The sequence below is a fragment of the Myripristis murdjan genome, chromosome 13 (genome assembly GCF_902150065.1).
Source record: "Myripristis murdjan chromosome 13, fMyrMur1.1, whole genome shotgun sequence".
Taxonomy (NCBI): domain Eukaryota; kingdom Metazoa; phylum Chordata; class Actinopteri; order Holocentriformes; family Holocentridae; genus Myripristis; species Myripristis murdjan.
In genome coordinates, this window is record NC_043992.1 from 21,299,017 (window position 1) to 21,312,132 (window position 13,116).

A 13,116-nucleotide genomic window follows, 5' to 3' on the forward strand; every position below is an offset into this window, starting at 1 on the left:
ATCCACTAGAAGGGTAATGCCCTCATCTCCTCTCTGCTGTGGGGACTTTGAGCCCGGCCTGAGGACTTCAAGAGCCTCACAACCACAATAAACAAAATATGAAATAGCTTAACACTTCACAAGCTATCAGCTGAGACAGAAAACAAGAGGAAAACATTTTTTCAATCTCTCGCTGTGTCATGTAAAAGAAAAGGGACAAGAGCATTTACAATATGGAGAATGGTGCAGGGAAGATAGTTTAGTGCTAAACAGACAACCAAGTGCAACACAGAGAACAAGATCACAACAGCTTAATTTATTTGTAGCCCTTTACTTCAGATTTCATGGCTTGTCAACTTCTCTTGGGGTGGCTCAAGACAAAGAAATCTGTATTTTGTTTACACTTGGTCTGTTTCCTACTCACTGGTCCACTGCCAGTCTGACATAAGTCCATAGAGCATATTTCAGACAGGTCTCACAGGGGTGTAAAGTCCAATTATAAACAGGCAGTATTTGATATATACATAACCGAAATAATGGGATGGTTGGAAGGAAAATAAGTCTGTTTTCCCTTCATACACCCTGACATCTATAATTACCAATGCATTTACTATCTTGGTAATTTACACTAAGGTAATGCAAGCCTTAAATTTGCTCCAGTAAATGCCATATCTATCTATCTATCTATCTATCTATCTATCTATCTATCTATCTATCTTTGTAGGTGTTTGGAGCATATGCCCATTGTAAATAGTACAGTACAGTCCACAATAAAAAATTACAAGCTGCTAAATTGAATTTCATTCTGTGTTTTTGTCCTTGATAGTTGATTTAGTATTTGATTTATGTAAACGCCCGTGGCAGTAGTATAGACACAGCATACACAGCAAACAACATGAACTGACACACAGTGAATAGGAATTAACTAAACAGTCAAATTCAGCTGATGCATGGTGAATAGCAAACGACATCCACAAATGTATTTTACAGAACAGTGCACATTTTCTTGGCACGGAGTCTCCCTCTCTGTCTGTCTTGATTTTCTCAAAGACACATATACAATATGCACAGCTATAGCTTGGTCATCAGGAGGAACTAAAGTTTTTTTTTTTTTTTTTTCATAGGCTGTTATTCTTTAATGCAAAAAACTTTAGCACAGACTGCTACAGATGACATAAACTAGAGATATAAACTAAAAAGCTGTAAATGTTCAAGGAAAATTTCATACTTTTCATAGAAAGGTGACTGAAATTGTTGTGCAGATTGTGTTTGTGTTTTCCCAGTGCATACAATCAGGAACAGTGATTTGAATGTCACTGTTTGGCCTTGAGACTAGGTTTCTGCGAAACCAAGCGAGGAGCATGCAATTACACCCTACAACTGAAGATTTACTTGCATAATTTTGCATTGCATTGTTTGAGCAAAATCTTGGGGCTATTATTCCGGCATTTACATATTATCATTATAATCTGGGGCTTGGCAGACAGCAGGCAATGTCAACATTTTGTCACACAATATAAAAATTATCCCCCAAACTTTTTGAGGACATTCAGTGTTGTCTCTTTTGTCATTATCCCCAGCAATCATCTATCTATCTATGTACTGTCTGTCTGTCTAGCTAGCATGTCTCAATGCTTACTTTTTCAAAACTGTTCATGTGATTCTTTGCAGCAACATGCACGAGGCATGCAGTTTATTTCATGCTCAAAATGCATGCACCAAAACTACAAAAAACACTATATGCATACCTGAAAACCAAATCATTACGGTGAAAACTCCAGCACCAGTTTTCTCCCAAGTGCAGCATTTTATCAGTCAAACCACAAAGACATGCTACCCACAGTGGGTAGCATGACAGAAGCCACATAATTTTATCAGTCAGTTGTTGCGGTTAATGATTGTATGTGTTCTCTATTTTTTTTTTTTTCTTTTGCATGTTTTTCTTTTCTTTTGTTAAAGGCTGAAACATTGTTTTGATTGAGTTTTTGATTTCTTTATGGTGCAAGAACAGGCATATATATATATATATATATATATTTTTTTTTTTTTTTTTTTCCCATTACAAAACAGTGACACCTTTTTAACAAGCTCTAGAAATGCTGCAGTAAAGGCTTCAGTTGTGTTTATTTGTGCTAATTCTAAGTTGCCAAGCAATTTTACAAATTACACAGAAAGAAAACAAAAAAAACAACAACACTAGCCACGTCACATTACTGAAGTTTTCATCAGTACACTTCAACAAAACAGTGACAGTTTGTACCATTTCAGGTGGCTATGTTAAGTAAAAGGTTGGCTAAGTAGCTCACTAGCCACCAAAAATACTTGGTTAAGGTTGTTAACCCTCTATGGTACGCATTATGATGCCAGTGAGGAAAAAAATGTTTGTGTTTTTATGTCTCAAAATAGACTAAATAAACATAATTTGAAGAAAATTTATTTATTTTTTATTTTTTGGAAGATTTTGGGGTTCGTTGCCTGAAGGCAACATTGTACCATAATGGTACGTCAGTACAAAAGAACATTTTTCTTCCAGTTTGAACAGTATTTATTTCATAAACAAATGCAAAAATCTTCAATAACATTCATGAGTCACAATTCATGAAATTTTACATTTGAAACCATTATAAAATTAACGCTAATGGGGTTTCTTGGCTAAATGTTGCCTGTAGGCAACTTTGTACCATTTAGGAACAACCCATTAAAATGAACGTGTAGTGTAACTAAGTCTAACTAACTTCAAACTACTCATCTCAAAAAAGATCATAACCATTTAATAAACAAGAAACAAGTGTCAAATTCCAGTGTTTGATCATAACTGCTTCATTTCAGTGCATGTTTTCTGTCAGTCCCCTGTGTCTTCCCTGACATATAGTGCCATCAATTGTGGTGATGCTGCTCAGTGGTTAAAATGTGTTTTGTGAAAAATGTGTGGAAATTATAAGAAAATAGAACAAGCAACATTTACTAGTAGTCTATATAGTAATATAATAGAACCATAATAAACATAACATACTATAATATAAAGGTCAAAATAGAGTAATGATAAATGCTATGCTTTTAAACCTGATTAAACACACACTACCATGATGTCATGCTGCTGCTGTGATTCCATAATGGTACGGTGTTGCCTGAAGGCAACATGTGCAATTTTCCATAATGGTACGTTGTTGCCTCAGGGCAACAGCTGCATTTTAACAAATTTCTACTATTTAATTAGCAAATATTTTGCATGAAACTATCAAAACATAAAGTTTACTCAACTATTTTTTTGAAAATATTTTTTTCCAGGCAAAAAAGGGCCAGGAAATCACTTTTCGAACGTCTTTTGTTGCAGCAAGATAGCAGAGCTAGTTCCTGAGAAAAAGCCCGCCAAAAAGGTTTTCAAAATTGCTTCCTGGAAATAATGTGACAAATTAAAGTATTGTAATTGGTTCCTTATGGTTTTCCCTCTTTTTTAAAGTATTGCATCACTTAAAGGGGTGCTCTGTAGATATTTGACAGGCCAAAAATGGGTTCGTTGCCTGAGGGCAACATCGTACCATAGAGGGTTAAAGTTAGGGAAAGATTTGTCATAACAGTTAAGGGTAAGAAAGGGGTAGGGGTGAGGTTACAAAACATTAGCCAAAGATAGGTAATTAATATTAGTTAATGTTTGCTAATACTAGCAACCTAAAAACGAGCACTGCTCTGGCTACAGTGTTGTAGGACCAATAAACGTAACTTTAAAACACTGCTCAGCTAGAGGTTGTAATAAGCTGCTGTACAAACGCTGTATGGGGTTGATTGTTGCTGGAGGACAGTCTCAGTAAATATGACATATTTTACAGCCTTTACAGTCTACTGACCTGTCACCAATGCAAACAGCTATAATTGCCATTTTACTGCATTCTGTACCAGCCAAATGACCCAGCAAAACAGCACAATAACCGTTCCACTCCACACAAGTTGTATAGGCCACATGTGATTACCAACAACACACCTTTTGTCTCACAAAACACCGCAGAAAACAATGTCTTTGCATCCTTGATCTGTCTCTGTGGGCATGGAAGGAGGTGAGATTGTGTGGACGATCACATTTAGGTAACTCCAGTCAACAATTATCACAACATGTCTCTAAAAACATTACCTTTTGAATCTATTATTTGTGATTTAGCCATCTGTCTGCTTGGATTTCATGGGTCAGGTTTTGAAGGCAAGTTCACCAGTTTTGAAAAAAGTACATACACATTTGCAAAATGAGCTGGGGATTTATAAGGCTTTGCTGGTAGTGAAAAATTGTAGTCACTGAATGTATTTTGTGTCAAAGCAGTTTAGTCCACATAGAGCTCTGTTATTCTAACTATTTGAAGATTTCTGAAAAAAGTGAATTTTTACAATAAAATGTAATGCACCAAAAATAGGCAGTAAACCAGTGAACCTCTCCACATTGTCCATTCAGCTTTGTCAGGTATAAAAGCATGTTTGCATTTCAATAAATAACCCAGAATATGCTGGCTTATAATATCGATACTTCACATGCACAGTAAAACTTTCTTGAGCTCTGAATTCTCACTTTTATTCATTGAGGTGGAGTTGTTCCATATGTATCAAGACTGAATGTTTTTTGTTATCTTTTCCTTCAAAACTTTATCCTGCTCTTTTTTCCTGTACGAAATCACCCTAAAAGGAATTTCCATCTGTTTGATGTGTGTGCTTCTCCCTCTGTCACCCTCCCTCCTCTTGCATCTGCTTTCCATATTAACAGAGACTCTCCTCCTCAGTCTACCTATCTGTGCAGGAAGCCGTACCTCAGGGAAAGCATGGCGTTCCAGCACCTTGTGCTTCCCAAGTTAAAAATAGTGTTCTTCAGCGAACGAAAAGGTTATCCAATTAAAAGTAATTGCCTGAGCAGAGGAATGGATTCACTACTCTTCCAGAAAAAAAAATAAAATAAAGGAAGAAAGAAAGAGAGAAAACAAGCAGCCTACAGTGTCTGTTATTGCATTATTCAGCGTGATGTCCCTTCACTCTCCACCTCCTTTGCTTGTTCTCCCTCTATCCCCACTGTCTGCTCATATTTTAGCATTAAAAATCCACACATCAAAGATTCTTAATGCTTAATTTGAAGAAATGCCAGATAATACACAAGAGAAGGAAAAAAGAGACAGTGCCAGAAAGTACATTGTTCTGACGAAAGACACTGAAAATGAACCAGACATTACATAAGAATAGGAGGTGGTTGAAGGTGTGATAATACAGCAGTTAGTGATGATGGTGATGATGATAATTATGACAATGATGATGATGATACTGAAGGTTGAATAGAGCAAGGAATAAGAGGATGTAGAGGAATCCATCAGGATTTCTTATATGGGAAATATGTAAAATTGCAGAGGCTTAATTTATGTGAAATAAATGTGGAATACGGACAAAATTTGTTGGTCCGACTTGTAAAATTTTAGCTGCAACCAGCAAAACATCTGATGCTGGTCCAAAAACTGAAGTGATACTGATTTCTGCCACTATGCATAAATGGGAGACAATGTGGCATTGCATACATGGTTCAACCTCACACAGACTTACAACAGCACTTACGTTGGTTAACACAAGAAGGAAGATGGCTTGGACTGAATTTTAGATATGACTACACTTGGGGCATTTCAGTGCACTTCAGCGTCCAATCCTCTTTTAAGAGCCAGACAAGCCTGTGAGCCTCATCAGTCTCCAGAGAAATTCCCATTCTTCAAGTAACACTTTGACTGACAAGTCTAAGAGCAATGTTATTCAAGAAAAATGGGGAAAAAGTGCCTTCCTCATCTGTGCATGGGAGATCATAAGACTCAGCAGGCTTAACCATCTTCCTTACTAAATGAAATTTCTGCATTAACTGTGCTGTGCAGAGCGATGCTGTGCATGGTGCGTGGCAGCACGTTTTAACACTGCACCCTTTAAACAAAGAATTGAAAGCATAAAAGCATGTTATCATATAATTGATCCTTTTATTGAACCTTTATAAATACAATTACATCATCACCACTTGCAGGATGACTCACAAGCACCATCTGTGTACAGACTGCTGCGTGCCTGCCCACTGTGACGAGGATGCCTAGCGGTGACTTTGTCTGCATGTAAGCATTTATTTGAGTAGGGACAGTGCCATACTCAGGAAACTCACCCAGCCCCCCTCCAAGCCAAAAACCACACTGCACCATCATAGTCTTATTTGTTCCATATCAATATGCTAAAATATCCATTAATCAGTATTAGTGTTAGTATTAGTATGAGTCGTAGTCTGAACATGCATCTGCTGTCACTGTGTCATAACTTATATATGCAACCTTTGTACAAACCTAGTCGCTGCTTACCATAAATTATGTGCTTGTTTGAGTAAATATCCAGTTTTGTATTGTGCACTTTTAATAACACCAGTGAATTCTACAGCATGCCCGAGTTTTTCAAGTTCACAGTATCCAGCCACAGCGTAACATAGATTCCAGTGCTACTGTACTGTATAATTGAGAGAGATGCTGGCTCAACAGGGCAGCTTCAACTCACCCACGGCTGCCCTCTGCACTTGTTTGTATTGTGTATATAACATGCCCTAGCCTCATTTGTCACTGGACGACTTTTGCACGCCTTTATGTCATCTAACCAGAGCTGCGCTTGTTTAGTCATTTCACGGCAGCTCCTCAGCTGTGACAGACAAATCAAAACAAACTGCCATGCAGACTGGCACACAAATGCACACACATGCACAGAGATGTAAAGAAACTCAAGCATACTGAAGCTTTCTTTGTTTTTTCTCTCTGCATCTAACCCCATCTCTCTCACACACACACAGCTAATAAAAAGTGCACTCAGCTGGTCCTTAGACAAAGTAAATCAATATAGGTCAATAATTTTATTCATCGCTGAGCAGTTACCAAAAAAAAGTAAAAAACAGACTTGTGAACAATGAATACATAGAGACAGAGAGAGAGAGAGAGAGGAGAAGAGGATGCATGCACAGGGGAAAGAGTTGGAGAAAAAACCAAAGAAAGGCAAAAGGAGGGGAGTTGGGATATTGAAATAGGTGTTACTGAAAAAAACAATAACAGAAAACACAAAAAAAAACAAAAAAGAATGAAAGCAAGCTGCATTGAGAAAGGAAAAGAACACAGAGGAGGAAAGAAGAGGTGTGAAATCATATCCTGTCTTTGTTCTCCTCTTTGAGATACGGTTTGTGAGTTCCTGGGGAGGAAGAGCGCCGCTGCTTCCTGAATTCCTGTTTCCACGTCTTTGTATTTCCCGCCTCCACTTCCACTGTTGAGGTTTCAAGATCTTTGTTGTTGTCTGACAGTATCTCTGCCATCTTCTTATTTAGCATTTGTGATATTCCTTGTTCACTTTGTGTATTCAAACTTTTAATTAAAAGAGAGATTTTCTCCACAAAATAGCTTTGGTGTTTGTACTGTTGCATAGTAATTTTCAAATTTAAAGATACTGAATATCAGCACACAATATCATCTATTGGGAGCTTCAGTAAGAAAAAAATGGAATCACAAAAAATCGAACCCTACTATCTGACATCTTCACCCCATCCATTCCTCTTACCCTCTTACAGTCTCTATGTCCTTCCCTTTCTCTCTCCTTCCATCTGCCTCCCTCTGCTCTCTCTCCATCTGTCTCTCCTACTTTCACTCCCTTTTTCCCCAACTCTATCCCATCTCTGCCTCCTGTTCCATTTCCATCTTGCCCTCCCTCTCTCACTCATCTTTCTGCCCTCCTCTCTGCACTCTCCCTCCAGCCTGTTGCATAATTCAGCTGTACATCATTTTTTTTCTCCCTCCAGCTGTCTATAGGAGCCCATAGGAAACAGAATGAACAGTCCATGTCTGCCATTTATCCCAATTTGCTGTCAAACATTTGACTGATGCCTATTCAGGCTGATGGAGAGTGAGGGTTGATGGCAGTGAGGAGGTGTGGATGAAAGGAATGAGACAAGAAGGGTCAGGAAGTCAGAAGACATCTCATCTTTATCTCTCTACACCAGACACCTCTCTTTCGGCTGGTGGGCCTTTTGAACAGGTGAGCTGCAGTGCTGTCAAGGCCCAGGAAGGATGGGGAGGAGGGGCACCAAAATATGAACTCAGTGTTTTTTTTTTGTTTTTTTTTTCATTAAGTGGCTTTGTGAAAAGGTTGGGAAAGTCCTTGTCTCTGAGAGATTATGCTCTTGCTAGTGCGAGTCCCTTTGAGGGAGGAAGTTGTGTTTAGGATTGGCAGTGCCAAAAAGCGGCAGTCGCGACCTGAAATCACCACCTCACTCAAACGGCAAACACCCATTTGTCACAAAAGCTGCAACGCACACACACACACACACACACACACACACACACACACATTTGCCCTGTAAGCCTGTGTATGAGTGCTGTCCAAGGTGCTGAGAGTTAAGCTCCACTCTTGGCATTGGCTCTATCGCCGAGGCGGCCACTGGCCATGGTGGCTGTGTATGTGTGTGTGTGTGTGTGTGTGTGTGTGTGTGTGCATTTGTGTGTGTGTGACCAAGCGATTTTCCTATAAGCTGCTGTGACAGGCAGGTATCAAAAAAGGACCTTATCCTACAATAGCTGCTATACTGCTGGTGCATTGTGCCTCGCTGTATACGGGGCATCACCGAAAAGACAGCTAGGCAAAATGTAGCATCGGTGGGGATGCTCTTGCTTGTTGTGTAATCACATGAAACGCGAATGTGTTTTGAGGTTTACATACAGAACATGAGCCACCACAGCTGACACAGCAGAGGTCATTTGCTCATAGACCTCAGAGTAGGAGAAAAAAAGAAAAAAACAGCAGGAGTGGAAGGAAGCAGGAATGCTGAAGAATTGATTTGATAAAACTTGAAACTGCAGCGCTTCTCTGAATAAAAAAACAAACAAACAAAAAAAAAAAACAAAGCACTGCTGTCATGCTCCTTCACCTGCATCTATTCCTTTATCCCCTGCACTGCACTGTGCACATCCCCCTGTCCCATGACCCTCTCCTGTTCTTCCATACCCCTTTCCCATCTACCACCCCACTCCTCTTCTCCCCTCACTGATAGGGGGCTTTGTAGACTAATGATCTAGCAGGGTTAGGGTTCACTGTGTACAATGCATCCTTACTAGTACAAAAAAAAAAACAAACAAACAAAAAAAATCTTACACCAGGTCAAGCAGACAAAAATACCAATATATTTTATTGTAAATAGTGTTTTTTATAATGTTACCAAGCATGATCTCATATTGCGACAGCCTCAAAGGTTCGGGAAGCTGGATTGAAATTAGGCTGTAAAACTTAAGTGTAATACATGAGGGCCTCATTGATGTGTGTGTTGGTGGTGTGTGGTCTGGGCTCAGCTGCAGGGGAGAGCTGGGTGGGAGTGGCTCACAGGAGCAGTGCCAGGGTGAGCTTAATTGGCACAGGTGTTACCTGTTGTTTAATTATGCTCTTTCCTTTTAAGCAGTGGCGTGCAGGACCTTGGACACACACACGCCAGAGCCAGTGGAGGATGGCGGTGCTCCTCATTACTCTGATGTGCTTAAGTTTTGTTTGAGAGACTGAAACTTGCGCCCTCTGGAGAGACTGGGCAGGTGAGTGCAGGAGTCGACAAAGAGAGACAAAGTGTGTGTGTGAAAGCTGAATAAAGCTTACAAGCAACCAGACATGTTTTGGACCATGTTTATGCTGGGTGGACTCACAGTAACAGCATCTCTTGTTACAGTGTGTCTGTCTGGTTTCTATGACAACAACAATAATAATAATAATAATAATTTACATTGAATAGACATTTTTTTTTTCATGGGAAATAAGTTGATTCAGATCGGCTGGACATACCACTCACTTATTAATCATACCCGTAACTTTTTCCTGTTAACTTACACTATACTAGCTGGCATCAGCAAAGTACTGAGAGAGAAAAGGAGAGAGTAATTGTGTTATTGTGTACTGTCCAAATATTTGAACAAATTTTACTTTGATACTTTGACAAAATTGTTACTTTCATGCCAATAAAGCCTTTGAATTGAAATTTAATTGGAAAAAAAAAGAGAGAGAGAGAGAGAGAGAGAGATTTTTTTGATTTTTACAAAAGACTTTATTTACATCTTTCTCATTTCGCGACATTGATTTCAAATAAAGTGCTTCTGTGCAAAATCATTCAGGTAAAATAAAAATACTTCATAAAAAATGTGCAAGGTGCAAGTTTTCTTCCTCAACAGAGCAAATTATCTCTTTAAAACACCATACTTTTTTAAAACCCTCCAAATCTCCAATCTGTTTATAAAAACTGAACTCCAATCTGAGTCTGGCTCTTAGTTTTGCCTGCCACATCTTTTTTGCGTCCTGCCCTTCTTTGTTCTCAATCCTGTTTCTTCTGCTTAAGTAAACCGCCATTTTTGCTTCTCCTGAGATAAAATTAAGGAGCTGCCATTTGTTCTTGTTTGTTTTGTTGTAGCCAGCTCCCATGATAAAAATCTTCTCAGTAAAAACTACGTTAAAAAGATTAAAAACCAATGTTAAAACCGAAAAGATCTCCGTGAGCCTGTTGCATTCTGTGAACATGTGGAAAACAGTCTCACGGAGATCGCAAAAGGGACATTTACTTAAAACAGCAGGATTAAGAACAGAGATAAAAGCATTTGTGGCAACAGCACCGTGTAAAATTCTCCACTGGAGGTCACCAGTCCGTTTTTCCAGGGGTTGCTTGTAAAAAACCCTCCACTGTGGTTTCAGTCCATTTTGTCCCCGTCTCTGTGTCCACACAGTGGAGGGCCTGTTGCTCAGTCCGACCTTGTGGATGCTTTTCACACAGTTCATGTAAAGTGTTTTTTTGTCTGCTTTGTGCAGAGTTAGTCTTTGTGGGTTGTTGACCATTAGCAGGGGGCCGGTCAGTTCCCCCAGCCCTGGGCTCAGGAAAATTTCCGGGAAGGTGTCTGCGTCGTTAGGCTCACGTCTCCTTTCTGCATAGTCCCTGAGGAGCCTTTTTTCCTCCCCGGAGAGCCTTTGGGTCCACAGTTCTAGGGTCCTTTGTGCCACCCGGATAGACCTCAGCCCCAGCAGAGAGCCCAGGGCCTGGGCGTCACTCAGTGCCGGCCCCACCGCATCCACCAGCTGTTTTAGGGTCAAGATTTTCGACTGGAGCAGCGCCCCCCTCAGACCTGGCGTTGTGTTGCAGCTTGCATCCAGTCTGGCTCCGTTGATCAGTGGCTCATTCAGTAACCAGTGCAGAGATTCAGCTTTGGAACACCTTCTGTGAGAAAACAGGCTCCAAGATTTAAAAACACTTTGGTAAAATGGAGGTAACCCGTTTAAAACTAGAAATTTTGGATCAGTTAAAAACAGAGCTTTATCCAACCTCAAGTTGTTGGCACGCCTCAAGATGCAGCTGGCCACATCCCTCCACATCAGATCTGTTGGACCTATCAAATATTTCTGTATGAACTGGAGTCTAAAAGTTACAGTCCGGCTGGCCAGGTGGATGAGGCCCTGTCCCCCCTCCTCTCTGGCTAAAAACAGCACCCCCTGTGGCACCCAGTGTAGACCGTCCCAAAAAAAATCCACTATTTTTCTTTGTATATTTGCCAGTAAGTTTGGGGGAGGGTCTACACAGGTTAATCGGTGCCACAGTTGGGATGCTACCAAGTTGTTTAAAACCAGAACTCTGCCCCTCATGGACATTTGAGGGAGCAGCCATTTCCACTTAGAGAGTTTTCCTTCAATTTTCTCTGTGACGGTCTCCCAGTTCTTCTCTACCATATTTTTCTTTCCTAAGTATATACCTAAGTACTTAAAACCATCTTTTTTCCATTTTAGATCTTGAGATAAAACTGGGAGACTGCCACGCCATTCACCAACAGCAAGGGCTTCACTCTTTTGCCAGTTTACCCTTGCTGCTGATGCTACGCTAAAATCACTCACAATGTTGGTTAAAAGGTCTGCATCACTCTGATTCTTGATAAAAACAATGACATCATCTGCATAGGCTGATAAAACCATGTTCCCACTAAAACCAGGTAAAAACAAACCTTGTAAACTGGAGCGTATCTTGTTGAGGAGAGGTTCCAGGGAGAGTGCATAGAGCATCCCCGACAGAGCGCAGCCCTGACGGACACCTCTATGCACTCTAAAAGGTGCACAGAGACTTCCATTAAACTTCAACACACTCTCAATTTCACTGTACAACACCTTGATCTTAGCTATAAAGCCAGCGCTGAACCCAAACTTCTCCATTACTTTCCAGAAGAAGCTGTGTTCAACGCGGTCAAAAGCCTTTTCCTGGTCTAGGGAAATCAGACCAGTATCTAACCCCAAAGAACCAGAGACATCCAAAACGTCCCGAATTAGGTGGATATTATCCACCATTGACCTGCCGGGCACACAGTAGGTCTGATCCCGGTGGATGACCTCCTCCATAGCCCTCCCCAGCCTGGAGGCCAAGACCTTGGACAGGATCTTGTAATCCACACAGAGCAATGACACGGGGCGCCAGTTCTTGATGTCCTGCAGGTTCCCTTTTTTTGGCAGCAGGGTGAGCACTGCTCTCCTGCAGGACACTGGCATGGAACCAGAGGCCAGACACTCATTGAATACATCCAGGACGTCCTGTCCTAAGATGTCCCAAAAGGCTCTATAAAATTCTATGGTGAGCCCGTCGATGCCAGGGGCCCGTTGGCCCTGCATGCTCTGCAGTGCAGCCTGAAGCTCCTGCATCTGAAGTGGGGCTGCGAGCTGTGCGTTGGCCTCTGCTGAGACCTGAGGAAGCCCTTCGCAGAACTCCTCCATGAGCTTCTGCTCTTCCTTGTACTCGCTCTTGTAGAGCTCCTTGTAGAAGTCTACAGCTCGTTTGCGTATCTGGCATGGTTCCGTGATCTCCTGCCCCGTGTCAGATAGCAGTGTGTGGATTACCTTCCTCTGTCCATTCTTTTTCTCCAGGCTGAAGAAAAAACCAGAAGGGGCATCCATCTCCCTGATGGTCTGGAACCGGGATCTGACCAGTGCGCCCTGTACTTTAACGTTTAACAGGTTGGCTAAAGCCATTTTTTTTGCTTTGAGGCTTTCAATACAGCCTCGATTTTCTGTGGACTCAAGATCCACTATGTCGGTCTCTAGATCCCTCATAGATCTGGTGATGTCTCGGGTGAC